Source organism: Centruroides sculpturatus, unplaced genomic scaffold (genome assembly GCF_000671375.1).
Source record: "Centruroides sculpturatus isolate CEXI.00-Female unplaced genomic scaffold, Cexi_2.0 scaffold164, whole genome shotgun sequence".
In the NCBI taxonomy this organism is placed as follows: domain Eukaryota; kingdom Metazoa; phylum Arthropoda; class Arachnida; order Scorpiones; family Buthidae; genus Centruroides; species Centruroides sculpturatus.
Window position 1 is genome coordinate 376,017 of NW_019384679.1, and position 14,170 is coordinate 390,186.

The window sequence follows — 14,170 nt, forward strand, 5'->3', positions numbered from 1 at the left end:
TTCTTCTTGGTGCCATATCAGATTCCTGACGTCGGCGACACCTGGCGTAGGTTTGTAATCCGCCAAGGTGTATACTAGGGAAAGTTACTACCCAGAGTGGTTTCCCGTTGCCTTCTCTGGGGCGCGATGTTACGCGAGGGGAACTAATGCCTTCCGGGAGGACTTTTATGGGGAACTGGCCTCCTATTTAGTCGTTATTGGCAAGGAGAAAACCCGGAAAACTCCAAGCAGCCAGCCTGTCCGATCGCGGCGCGAACCCACGACCGAACTCCCAGTGTTTAGGGTACGAAGACCACTCGGCCACTGGTGGGCATAAGATGCTTAATGTTCAATAATTATATAATACATAAAGCATTTAACTATTTCTAATCAGCAAATAAACTAAATAAAACATTTTACAAATCACAAATATTGATATATTTCAAAGAAAAGAAATTATGTATAATAAAGAAATACCAACTGCAAAAGCTAACAAAATTTTTTTTTATACAATTTGAAGGAAAAGTAAGACAAAAGTACTGCTATAAGATAACAGTATCTTTATTTTTATAAAATATATAAATATTAATGTAAGCATTCCATTAATTTAATAATAAAAAAATTTTTATCAGATAATTAAATGAATGAACTATGAAAAGTTAAGTTGCAATGTATAAAACTGATATTATTACTAAGGTATTCTCAATAATACATTACTTTAGTTTCAAAATAATACTTATAGTGCAGAATCAAAAATAAACTGAACCTTTGATACTTTCTAGCAATGGCTAGAATTGTGAACATGTATGCATTTGAACATTTTCTTAAATATGTTAGTACAGTAGAGCCTCGATTATCCGACCCCCGATTAACCGCCACCTCGGTTAACTGACCGTCCTACTCGGCAAATTTCAAATGTCCGCTAGTGATGTGGCGCTACAATATTTGGCTGTCTGGTTACTTTAATATTATTTTTACGTGTTTTAGCTGGTAACACTCATTCGACCATGAAAGGGAGCCAGTATTTAAACGAGGCTTAATTTTCTAATTTTTAACGATACAGTAGCGACGATTATTATTTTAAATAATTGTTGTTAGGCTTAACATCGATGAAAATTCAACTCGAAGTAGGTTAATAGCGATATACTAATATACTAATTACATGGGATATAATAATATACTACACTAATAATAGATTTTTTCATACTTTTCGGTTATCTGACTTTTCAATTATCCGACCAACCCCAGTCCCCAATTGGGTTGGATAATCGAGGCTCTACTGTATATGTTTGACATGCAACAATATCCATATTTGGATGGATTAGAATACAAAATATTAACATATTGGCATATATAGATTTATGCTGACAATTCTGAAATGATGCATCACAAGTGGCAAATCAATGTTAAATTCTGTTCCAAACTTAGTATAAATATTTCAGTGAAACATTTAATCTGTTTAATGAAGAATATGGTAATGATAATACATCATGTAAACAAGTATACAAATGGCATAAGCATTTAAAAAAAAAAGGCTTTGAATCAGAAGAGAACTAGCCAAATTCATCAAGAAACAAAGAAATGATTTTCTGAGTTTATGAAGAAATCAAATGAAATACAATCAATAAATCATCTGGTTGACAATTTGGGAATTTTATATTGCTTCATACATACCATTCCACACAATGACTTGAAAATGTATTATGAAGTTAACAGATAAGTAAGATGAAGAGTGTGCATGCATCAGTGGGAGAACTAATTGACACAGTTGATGAAGATTGTCAACTAGTTATCCTAAACAGTATGACTACTAGTAAAGAAACCTGGGACTGTATTCCAGTCATTATCTCTCATCTTCAAGAGAGAGTACTATGTCACAAATAGATTGATCATTGGTTAAAAATAACATTTTAGCCACCACCAGTGACTTGTCTGTTGGCAATCTGATCTGTTAGTAGTACCAGAACAGAGCTTTTGATGTTTCTTGCAGAATCCAGAAAGAAAATGCACCTCATCAGTATATAAATCAGCCTCTTCACTAAGACAGAAAAACTTCATCTCAACAGCCCCAAGAAAAAGAAAGATAATGCTGTGGCTTTTTCTGATATAAAAAGCCTGGTGCATTATAAGTTTGTTTACAACAGTAGATCCATTAACAAAAATACTACACTTGCATTCTCAGTTGCTTCTGTGATGTAAGACAAAACAATCTCATCTCTAGCAAACAAAAATGAGCATTACCATGATGATATTATACATGTGTAAAGCACATTATACATGTGTACAGTTAGTGAATAATAGGCAAATGATAGAGAGGATATATAAGGAGGTTGTGAAAGTACAGGCATCTATTGCCTGTACTTTCACAACCTCCTTACTTACCAGACTTCACTCCAACAGACTTTCATGCCTTTATCAAAATGGAAGTTCTACTAAAGATTATAGATTCAAATCAGAAGAGGAGGTAAAACTGCTATAATGACTGCATTCAAGCAGGTAATGCAGAATAGACTGTAAGGCTGTTTTAACAAGTGGTATGAACATTGGCAGAAATATGTAGCTGTAGAAGGTGCTTATTTTTAAGAGGGTTTTTGGGCTGCAGTTTGAAAAAACTGTAGGCCTATAAATTCTCACTGTGGTCTCTTAATCTCAAGAACAGAGTTAGATACAGTAGATGAAATCCAAGACAAACTATGGAAACCTTAAGAACTTCTAATGCAAATTGGAAGTCATGTTATTTCAATTCAAAAATTTTTCTTCGAAAGAAGTTAGATAGATGATAAGTACCATTCTGTTGTTAAAGGAAAGTATGATGCACAGGAGTAAGTCACTACTAATTTGAGGAGGAGAGCATATATTTTAAATTAAATTAATTAAAAATGTGATAAAAAATTGCAGTCTGGCATTGTGATGATGTCACAATAAATAATTGCTCACCTGTAAATACTTTTACTATTAAGGTTATAAAAGTTAAATTTATTTTTGACACTATCTTTTATATATTGCAAAATACATTTTATAACTTATTTAGACCCAAAAGACAACTTGTATCTACAAGCATATTATAAGTGTTATTCTTGGACAACTACAGAAAATAATAATATATTTTCAAAGCCAGCAATAATCTTATTTGTTATCCTGAATAGAATAATTGCATACAATGAAACTTAAACAGATATTTCTTCAAAGCATAAAATAAACTGTTGATTTATAGTTGATTTTGTTCTTTTCATAATTTATTAAAAGTGCCTGATCATTTATTCAAAATGAATTTCATGAGTTTAAACTGTAAAACATGGAATGGAAGGAACCTATAATAAACCGACTGTGACACACATTTTTAACATAAATTTTAGTTTCTTCAGTCATTTATTATGTGTATATTTATATAAATTAAGGCCTTATTTTACAAAGTGGTTAAGTTCCTAGCCAACTGTTCATTAAGTGAATCATTCATAAAATTATGCAAAATTATAACATATTTAAATGATGTTAATTCCTTCAGTCTGGTAATTGAATACTAAAAGTTAATCACTTTTCAATTTTAATACAACAATTATGATCATTTTACATAAATAAGAATGATGCTTGCCCATTCAACACATTCAATCACTTTTTTCCACAATATTAAGTAATTTTCTGCTTTTTTCTGAAGAAGTCAAGTTGGCTCTGTGTTTAGATGGAATTTTAATTTATTGTTTAAATACAAATATATTGTACAAATGCTTTTGTTTAAATATTAAATTCTCTGACTTTATAACTTTATATATGCTGCCATATAACTTGACTGAAAAAAGTCTTCTAAAACTGAGGATTAACTTATGTGGTAAGCATAAAATGCAAATCCTCTCTTCTAGAGTGCACGGAGGCTTGTCGAAAAAAGCATGCATCAGAAATGGGAATGTCCCATTTTTTCAACAAGCCTCAATTTAAAAACATTGGTATGTGAGAAACATAGAGTGATGGATGCCCTTGAAAATTTCAAGGCAAACAGAGCAGAAAATTGCATTAACAACAAAGAAGAAAGAGCAATCCTCAAAAGCATGGCAGGCCACATTGTGAGTGCCTATCCATACATTACAAGGAATGTGTATGACAACTGATTTAAATTGTATTTGATAAGAAAATAAATTTTCCTGTTTGAAGATTCAACAAACATTTCATTACATTCTATTTTCTGAGGAAGACCTTGGGAGTAGGTTGAAATGTTAGAAAGGTGATAAATTTAACAATTGCTGGACTAATTTCGACACTGGTGCAGATTTTACTTATTATATGAAGTCAATTTAATAGCACCACACTGCAGGATTTAACAAGATCCCGAGTAAGTGCCTGAGAAAGTACCTTAAAGGTATTTTTATCTGAAGATTATCTTTAAAGAAATTTCTTAGATGTTGTCTACTGTGAATATTTTGTAATCTTTCATTGATGTTTTCAGATTAAAGAGACAAAAGAAAAATGTTGCATTAAAAAAGTAATTGATTAAAAAAATAATTTAACCTTTTAATAAATTCTTCCTTGACTACAAATTCCATTTTCTATCCTAAACAACATGTCACAGTAATAAAGTTTCAGTCAAAAAGTTGTGTGATAAAAAACATTTTCTGACATTACATCTCAGTGTCAGATCGATTTTTTAAAATACACTGTTCATATAGAAAACAAACAAAAATAAATAATTTAAAATAATTTTTAAACATTCCAAACATTGGTATAGAATGAAAATAATAATTCAAACAGCTTAATTTCAACATAAATTTTGATCATTCTAAAACATATGCTCCAAATAATTTTAACATATGACTAGATACACAATTTAACTAGTAATTTAATGGATCAATGTAAAAAGTTGTTTAGTTTTAACTCAGACCGCTTCTTGTTCTGTATAGTTGACTACAGTGATACCCCGAACTTACGCGATAGGTGGGACCGAGCGATAACCGCGTAAGTCGAATTTGCGTAAGTCAGGGTATAATTTCGCAATTTGTGTAAAATTCAAGTTGGAATTATGTAAGCTAATAAATGTTCTCATTAATCTTATCTTGTCTTTTGATTTATTCACGGTTACAAGAAATCACCACATAGAGTCTCTCAAGTCTCTGTAGATATAAAATACACAGAAATAAATAACACAAAATAAATTCTAGCTATGCGTCAATTCCGCGCGACACATCCGAACATGTAAACTGAACAATAGTGTGGGAGAGTGAGTAATCAAGAGTTGCCTGGCGCTCAAACAAAAGACGATTTGACGAGATTTGAAAATCGTGTAACTCCGAGTTTGCGTAAGTCGGGGCAGCGTAAGTCGAGGTATTACTGTATTTTTATTGACTAAACCCATGAGTCTAAATCTTTGTTTTCTGGTTTTTTTGTTCAAAATAGTATTATTATTAGGCAGAAATTATTATATTTTCAGCAATTCACAGAGAGATGAACACAGCTCTAGTTGAAGAGTTAATAATTAATAAAAATGCAGAGATTATTGGGGCCAGATTAAAAAATTATTCTGCAAATTGCAAATTTCCTGCAATTAAAGAAGGATTTTTTTTTTAAATCAGCCACTACAAATCTAAAGTCTCAAAAATGTTTTATCACACTACAAACTTTGACTCCTTGAACTTTGTTAGCCATGATGTGTAATTTACATTATTATTTGAAATTCTAAATATTTATCCAAATAAATGTTAATATGGAAGGAATTGGGTGGAATGGAAAGTTTTTACATTTTTCAGTAGATGTCACTGTAGAGACCAGCAGTGTGATTTAATTAAAGCTACTGCCATAAATTTAACACATTGCTAAAATTTGATAGCATAGTACTATTAAATGCTTATTTGAAGAGCTTATTTCCAAAGTGACGTATCTCCAATTTTTACTTTTTTTTTAGTTCATAGCACCAACACATTAATATTAGTAGAGCGTCGTTTATCCGAATCAATTGGGGACTGGGGTAGAGTTGCCACCTTTTCAAAATAGCTGACCCGGAGGGCAGGTGAGGTTCGTTATAACAGAAGTTCCTGACGCATGCACAATGCCATTTTGCAATGCGAAGAATAATTTGCATGCCGGTTCTAAATCAGTTACTACAGTTAGCGACTAGGGGGAGATTGGATAGGAGTAACGCAAGTGAGCTAGCTCTATTGCATATTGGAAGTGTATATGATTATGAATGTATCGTACAAGCAAAAAAAAGCAGCACTGCGCCTAATGCCAACGACTACCACACTAGTAATTCGGTACACGGGGTAAGAAATATATGCGACGGTTTGCATATAATTTTGTCTTGCACAACCCGGAGAAATATTAATTAACCCCGGAGCCCAGAGATAACTCACTCAATCCCGGAGTCTCTGGGTCAAACCCGGACAGGTGGCAACCCTAGATTGGGGTCGTTTGGATAACTTATTTTTCGATAACCGATTATGTACGAAAAAATATATTAACCTATCCCGTGTTGAAATTTTTCTCCATTGCGTGTCACTTCGCGTTGAATTTTCGTCGTTGTTAAGCCTAACGAAGACTATTGTATCATTAAAAATTATTTTTTTATTTTGTACAAACAAGATAAATATATTGAAAAATGTAAAAACAATAAAAAATTATACTTCAGAAGTTAATTTAGTATCGAAAACGTAAAATATTTGAGTAGCCCAAGACATAGCCAAAGATTGCAGCGCCACAGCACTAGCGAGAATTTAAATTTGCCGACTGGAATTCTTTCAGATAAACGACGCTCTACTGTAATATGCTTCTCTATAGTGCTACAATATTTTTTCCCAAAACAAGTGTTTTTTTATGTTGAAAAATGTATAAAAAAATTGGTTTTCTTTTCAAATTTGATGTTTTTCATTTTATTTTCAAACTGTCGCATTTCCATAACAACCAATTACAAAGTGTATATTGGTCACGTGACTATTTCACAGTAACAACTGCTTTCTGAAATGCAAGTGCTATTGTGTTTGATTGTTTTCTTAATTTTTCTTTAATAATGGCCACATTTTATGAAGAAGTTCAAAAAGTATTTAGTCAATATGCTAGAAAGAGGTCGCATCCTTATTTTGTAGTAATTTTCGTAAAAAAATCCAAAAATCAAGAAAATTTATTTGTTCTGTGATGGATGCAGTGCACAAAACAAAAATTACACATTATTAGTAATGCTAAGTAAACTTTTCAGATATATATACTATAATTTTTGAGATTACATATCCAATGTGGGGTCACAGTTAATTACCAATAGATAGGGCCTTCGGAAGGGTGGAAAAAATGTTAAGAAAAACCAAACTGTTTCTTTTACCATAAGACTACAATAAAATTTTTGAGCATATAGGACAAATACACGTTCTTGGTAAAGGTTGGCAACTTGGTAATTGGAAACTTGCAATTCATTCACACATTAAGTCAAAAATGGATTTTAAAGTATATTAAATAAAAGTAATCAGAATAAACTCTAAATGTGTTTGTTGCAAACAGTATTATTCTGATAGATTGGGGATGTGCAAACATACAATCTTAAAAAGAGGTAAAAAATGGTCATATCTATTAGTTGATTTGTTACCATTGGAGAATAAAGTTAAGATGGAAACGATAGATGACGTGAAAAAACTTAAATAAACTGGGAATAAGTGATGGGCATGATGCAATGGCATTTTACAAAAAGTGTTTTCTTGTTTAGAAAGTGATTGATTCTAAATAAGTACTGTAACAGAACAATTACAATATGATTTTATTAATTTTATATAATCATTAACTTTTTTTCTTTCTTCTGAAATTAGTATAGTTTTTTAAACACCATGTTTTATTATCTTTAGTCATATGAACAAGGTTCATGTGGTTTTCATTTTTGTTTTGTATCTTATTTTGTATATTCTCTTTTGTTTTTTATATATTAAAAGTTTTTGACCATGTATTTGTTGCTTTTATTACATTATCCATTTAAATGCTGTAATTTTGTTCCAAAGTGATGTAAGTCCATGATCTAAAGTACCAAAACTATCATTTACTTTGCCTCAGTATTTTTTTCACTGTTAAACCTATATTCAAAATATAAAAATAAAGCTTTGTACCAAAAATTAAGTTTTTACCTTAACATTTAAAGCAACTATTTAAAATTTGTATTTCCTGAAGATACGTCACTTTGGAAATAAGCTCTTCATTTGTGAATTTCCTTTTTAACATCTTATTTGGATAAAATTTAAAATAAATGTCAACAGATAATAAGCACTTGTAAGAGCCCAGACTTGACAAAAAAAAAATTTGCAGGTGAAAATTTAATTTTTGAAATTAAAACTTTCATATAATTTTTCCTATGATTGTTAAAATTGTAAAGAATATGATTTTATCCCTCTATGGAGTCACTTCCCTTTCAAGATGATACATCGAATGTGTCACCAGGAACTTGATGACAAGAATTTGCTATTGGACATAGGTGTTGCAACATTGACAAAGAAGGGCAAGGGGAAAACGGGGAGGACCTCCAGATAAAAGGCAAGGTCCGATGATGACACAAAGTTTGTTGCCATCATGAGCTTGCTATCTTTGGACTAGTGTTCATGCCTGATCCCTTTTGGATACTGCTTAAGTAGCCATCGTCAAACCTCTGCCTATCCTACAACATCCAGAGACTCTCACACTTTTCCAATTCATTGAAGTTTCTCCCGAACCACCTTGCAGACCAGCAGGACATCGATCCATTGATTCCCAAGAAGGATCAACCTCGATTTTACTAAGGTATCTATCGATGCAAGGATGATTGTAAACTCTCTCTCTCACAGTCAGGGACTCACAATATTAATGATAAGGACTACCTTTTTTTCCCATATTGTGTTATAAAATTAGCAGTAAGCTAAGTGTATTAACCACCTTTGAACAGAAATGTAAATTGCATACATAAATAAATGGGTATTGTTAACTGTTAAATTTGTAGTGGAGTGCACTCATTTCTTCCAGTTGTCTCTCAGGCCATCTGCATCCTGGGCCCAACCACCTAAATATGTGACCACTCATGCATGAACGCTATCACCATCACAATTTCTGTCACTTAAGGCATAGTGGTGTCATTGTGACATAGTGCCTAGGTCATGACAAATCATGTTTTATGGTTATGGAAAGATACCACTGTGTTAAATACAGTAGAAACAGTAGTTTTTGGATATTGTTATTAAATTATATATATATATTTTTGTTTGCAACATAAAAATGTTGCAAATAAGGACAATCTGCATTACAAAAATAACTCTGTACTCTAAAGACTTAATAACTCTAAATGTAGGGTGGAATATGGAAGAAATAATTTATAAACTTTTAGAGCTAATAAAATTATAAATTTTCATATTTACCAACATCAAGAATGAGATTGAATAAACAAATGTCTTAAAAATATTCACAATGTATCAACAGGAAAAAAATCATATTTCATCAGGATGACATGTGCCATCACATCAATTTGATGATGGAACAAAAATAAAATAATTGGGAAATTTTAGATCATCCATCCCAGGGATCACCAAACTACAGCCTGTGAGGTCAGTTTAACCGGCCTGCCACCACAATGTGCCACAAGTGAGCTAAAATATAATCATTTATATGGAAATACAATAGGTTGTAGATAAACTTATTATGTAAAAAAATTTAAATAAGTATAAGTAAAAATGCCAAAATTGGTCCAATCTAATTTTTGCACCTGACAGTAATATCATTTTTAGATAAATCAGTGAAATAAAAAATTCGGCAACTTTTTGCAACTTTGGATATAATAGTGCTTTTTGTGTAAGTATATGCAATGAAATTTCTAAGAAGTTTCTAAGAAAAGCAATTATGAGCTTGCTGCAACAATCGTGTTTGTGTATATTGGTAAATAAATATGTTGGTTCTCTTTATTTTTTGTGTATTCAGTATATTGTATTAAACAAAATGGTTATGCAGCCCGTACTCATTCTCTAGGTTATCTGGCCTGCTATGAAAAAGTTTGGTGACCCCTGATCTGTTCTATTCACTTGACACTTTCCAATTTCATTTTGTGAGAATCCGGGCTTAAACATAAACAATTTAACATCATAACATTAACTTTGTCAACTATCTGTCAACTTTCACACCTGGAAGTATATCTTCCTTTCTTTCTCAGCATTGATAAAGATGCTTTCTCATGACTTTCTGGCCTGCTGTCCTGATTTGGTTGTTTTAATATAACAATTAGCTACCAACTATCGGCAGTCATCACCAGTTCCTCAACCAGGCCACCCATTTCCGTGCTTCAAATTTCAGTTACATTCGGATACTTTGTTTTATTATATTGTTGGATACATATTTCTATTATATCATTGGTACATCATTTTATTTCCTCTATGGGTACATCATCCTTCTCACCTGTGGCCATACTATCAACTGTTGACCACTGAAGTAAGAACTATCATCTAGAACTTTCTCCTTTTTGACCCAACTGGCAAACATCCAATCCCAAATCCTTTACAAGGTATTTATCCTCTGCACGGTCTAGTGTAAACTCTCTCTCTTGTGATCACATCTATATAGTTTATATAGTTGTTTCAATATAATATGTATCATGAATCCTTTCCCCCCCTCTTTTTACAAATGCACGGTTATTTGTTAGGTTAACTGGAATCTGAGCGAATCACTTCCAACCCACTGTCTCACAGTCTCCATCCCAAATCTAATTGCTTGTGCATGTGACCACTTGACCTACTTTTAAACTAAACCTCGCCATATATATATATATATTGTGAGGTTTAGTTTATCATATATATATCATATAATATATATATATATATATTATATGATAAACAATTATTTTTTTGAGTTAAAACAAAAATTTTTTATGCAAAAGTTTTGAAAAAGAAGGTAATTGAAAATGACAGCAATTACATTTTTTGACTAAGTAAATAGTTTTTATTTTAAAAAATCATCTTGACTTTTCTCCCAAAAAGCACACTTTCCTTCAACCGAATATATTGCAGTTAAAATATCATCAAATTTACATATTACAAGAGATGAATTAGATTCTTAAACATTTTATTCATAAAATAAAATAAATGTTATCGCTTGAAGCAACTTCATTTAGATTATTTAGTATACAAAAAAAATCCAACTTAAGTTGCTTCCTAATCATAAACAAGTCCTAAATTAATAGTCAAATTTTCTTTTGACTCTTAACTATTTTAAACATTTTGATTCATCAAATGCTGAAGCACTTACATGTTTGATAATTTCTTTTACCATAACTTAAATGTAATTAAATTAATTATTTTTATAATTTTTATTTAACAATCAAACTTACTAACTGATATGCTTGTTGATCCAACACACTGAAATCAACAAGAATTGTTAGGTCATTTCTAACTATATAATATAAACAATTATTTTGTAAGTGAAAAACATTTATATATAATATAAATAAGTAGTTACATAATGCTGTATCAGTGTGTAATCAGAGCGAGGCTGCTTGCACCTTCATTTTCTAGATTATGAGGGTGAAAAGAGACAAAGAATCATTCATTCTCAACTATATATTTGATTTCTATTGGATCATTAAATTCTGTCTATCACTATGGGCCTTGGACTTACAGATTGACTTGTAGCAATCTTTATTGTAACTGTTTAAAAATACTATTTCAGTTATTTTTTCACTCGACTGAATGCAACATAGGTAAGACTGATAGCTATCTCTTTTTTACCTATATCCATTTTGATTTTTGGAAGAGTTAATCCCTCTGATTTATGTATAGTCATTGAGTATGCTAAGGTAAGGGGAAACTGTCTACGAGATTGCAATATATTGCCATCATTCGAAGAGCATGTTATGGGAATTATTGGAAACAGATTACCATAGATGAAAGGACCCTGACAACTATCGAATTCCACTAAAATAAACAGAGGAAGAGCTAGAGGGCAAGCATTAAAACCATATATAATGTAGCATATAGTTTATAGTGAACCATTGACAAGACCTCCTTGCACCCATAAGTTGATTCTCAGTATGATTCTGGCATTAACTGAGAGATTCAAATACTTGTAGAGACCAAGAGCTGAGTCATCTTTGGATGAAGACAGGGCAATATCTGAAGTGTTTTCAGATGCTATATAAGCAACAGGGCACCCAGTTGACTGCAAGTAGTCTTCGTTGCTTTGTTTAACTTGCTTGTTTGTTGGATATAGCTCTACTGCCATTTTGAACTGATCAAGTTCATCTCTGGATAAATAGGCTCGATTTCTTGTTGTCAGAATGTTCAGATCTGTATCAGAGAAATCACCCAAAGCTAGATGTTGTAAGATATCTGTGAAGGAACTATCTGCACTATTTTGTCTATGAGAATTAGTAAGTTCAATGAACTTCTCAAAAGAATCAAATGCGAATCTACCTTGTTGGGACATTACATCGTAAAAAACACTCGAGTAGAGAGGAGTGTGCAGGAAGTGACTAACACTTGACTTCATGCATTCCTTGTCAACATTATAATTCTAGAAAGATCTTTTTGAAATTTGATCTAAAAAATGATCCATACTGAAGAAATGATCCATATGCGACCTTCATTTTTACCCCTATCTCCAGTTCTACAAAAATTGATCATTTTTGAGAGTTGAAATTTTAATCAGTTCATTCTGGAGTGATGATGAGTTGTCCTAGAAAATTTCATCAAGATCGGACAACTCATTCTAGAGTTATATTACAATGTTGACAAGGAATGCATAAAGTCAAGTGTTAGTCATCACTTGGCTTCACCTCGCTCCGACAATTAAAAATAAAAAATACTTAAACAAATACAATTCATTTATAATATCTTATATTAACTTATTGTAGTTCTTAATAATAAAAATTAACTGAAGTAAATTTAAAATCATAAATTAATTAAATTAAAATTATATATGTAGTGAAATACAAGTATATTTTCAAAACTATGACAGTTATTTGGCAACTATAAGGTAATTCTGCCCTTTAAAAAATAATAAGCTAAGTGTTATTAAAAAATATTTTCTATGTAATATTCATCAATTTGATCAATAATAAGATGCAAAAAATTTATCAATAATACAATACATTAGAAAACACTTGAATGTGCATATGTATACATATGTAGATATGGTTTTTATGACACCATATAAAAACAATTTAGTTAAGTTTCAGTTTACTTGCTATCAATCTAAAAAGTTTTGTATTATATTATTAACTCAGATTGTTTTAAAATTTTTAATGATGATTCAAAAGTATAGTATATTTGAAAATATGAAATAAAATAAAAATTTACATATAGTAAGTAAAATTAATTTAAATAAATAAATAAAAAAATTCAAATGTAAAAATCAATACTTTGGTTTGAAAATATTTCTGGTAATAAATCTGGTTCACTGTCAGCAAATTTTAGAGTAACGTCTTCAAATTTAAATCTTTAAGATTAAAAATATTTTATATAAATTCTCAACAAAACAAATATTTTTGCATTTTTTTCATACTGTTAAATTTAAAATAATAAAAATATTGTTAATGAATGTATCTTGAAAGTTCAACTTTTAACTGATATCATCTTAAAATATTGCATTAAAAAATGATAGTTCCTTTTGTGGTATATTCATTTAAAACAATAAATACAAAGGAAAGCCTCACCTATGAGACTAGTCTCTCTGGATTAATTTATTATTTTGAATTGTTTCAGAGAAAGCTTTATAAAATGAAAATATAATCATAAATCCAATCAAAATTTTCATTCCAGAGAAAACAATTAGAACAGATGCTATGTTTCAGGAACTTTCTTCACAATTTATATTGTATATTCATGATTTAATTTAATACTTCTAAATGATAAAAATGTATAGTAGGAAGAGTACATAAAATATCAGGTCAGTCCATAAGTTCCTGTGTATTTTATGACGTTGAGAAAAATCTTGTTTTGCTATTAAAAATGCCAGTCTAATGTGATACTTTTTACACTGAAGTGTTAAATTGTATCTCATTCATATAATACTGTTCAGAATTGGGAACATATCAGTTGTTTATTTTCGTTAAAATGGAAGTAACAGATGAATATAAGAGACATGTTTTATACTTTTTATTTTTAAGTGATGAGAATGTTATAAATGCAGCCAAAAAATTAAATACTGTTCATAATCAAACTGTAATTAGTGTAAGGACTGCGCAGAAGTGGTTTGAAAGATTTAGAAATAATGATTTTAGTGTGGAGGATAA

At 30.8% G+C, this 14,170-nt stretch overlaps 1 protein-coding gene and 1 pseudogene across 1 annotated transcript in view; both read right to left on the bottom strand.

Moving 5' to 3' along the window:
* LOC111626939 (SWI/SNF complex subunit SMARCC2-like) overlaps positions 1-14,170 on the bottom strand; it is a 137,807-nt gene that overhangs the window by 6,311 nt on the left and 117,326 nt on the right. The window lies entirely within an intron of this gene.
* LOC111626924 lies at positions 6,719-12,903 on the bottom strand (annotated as a pseudogene).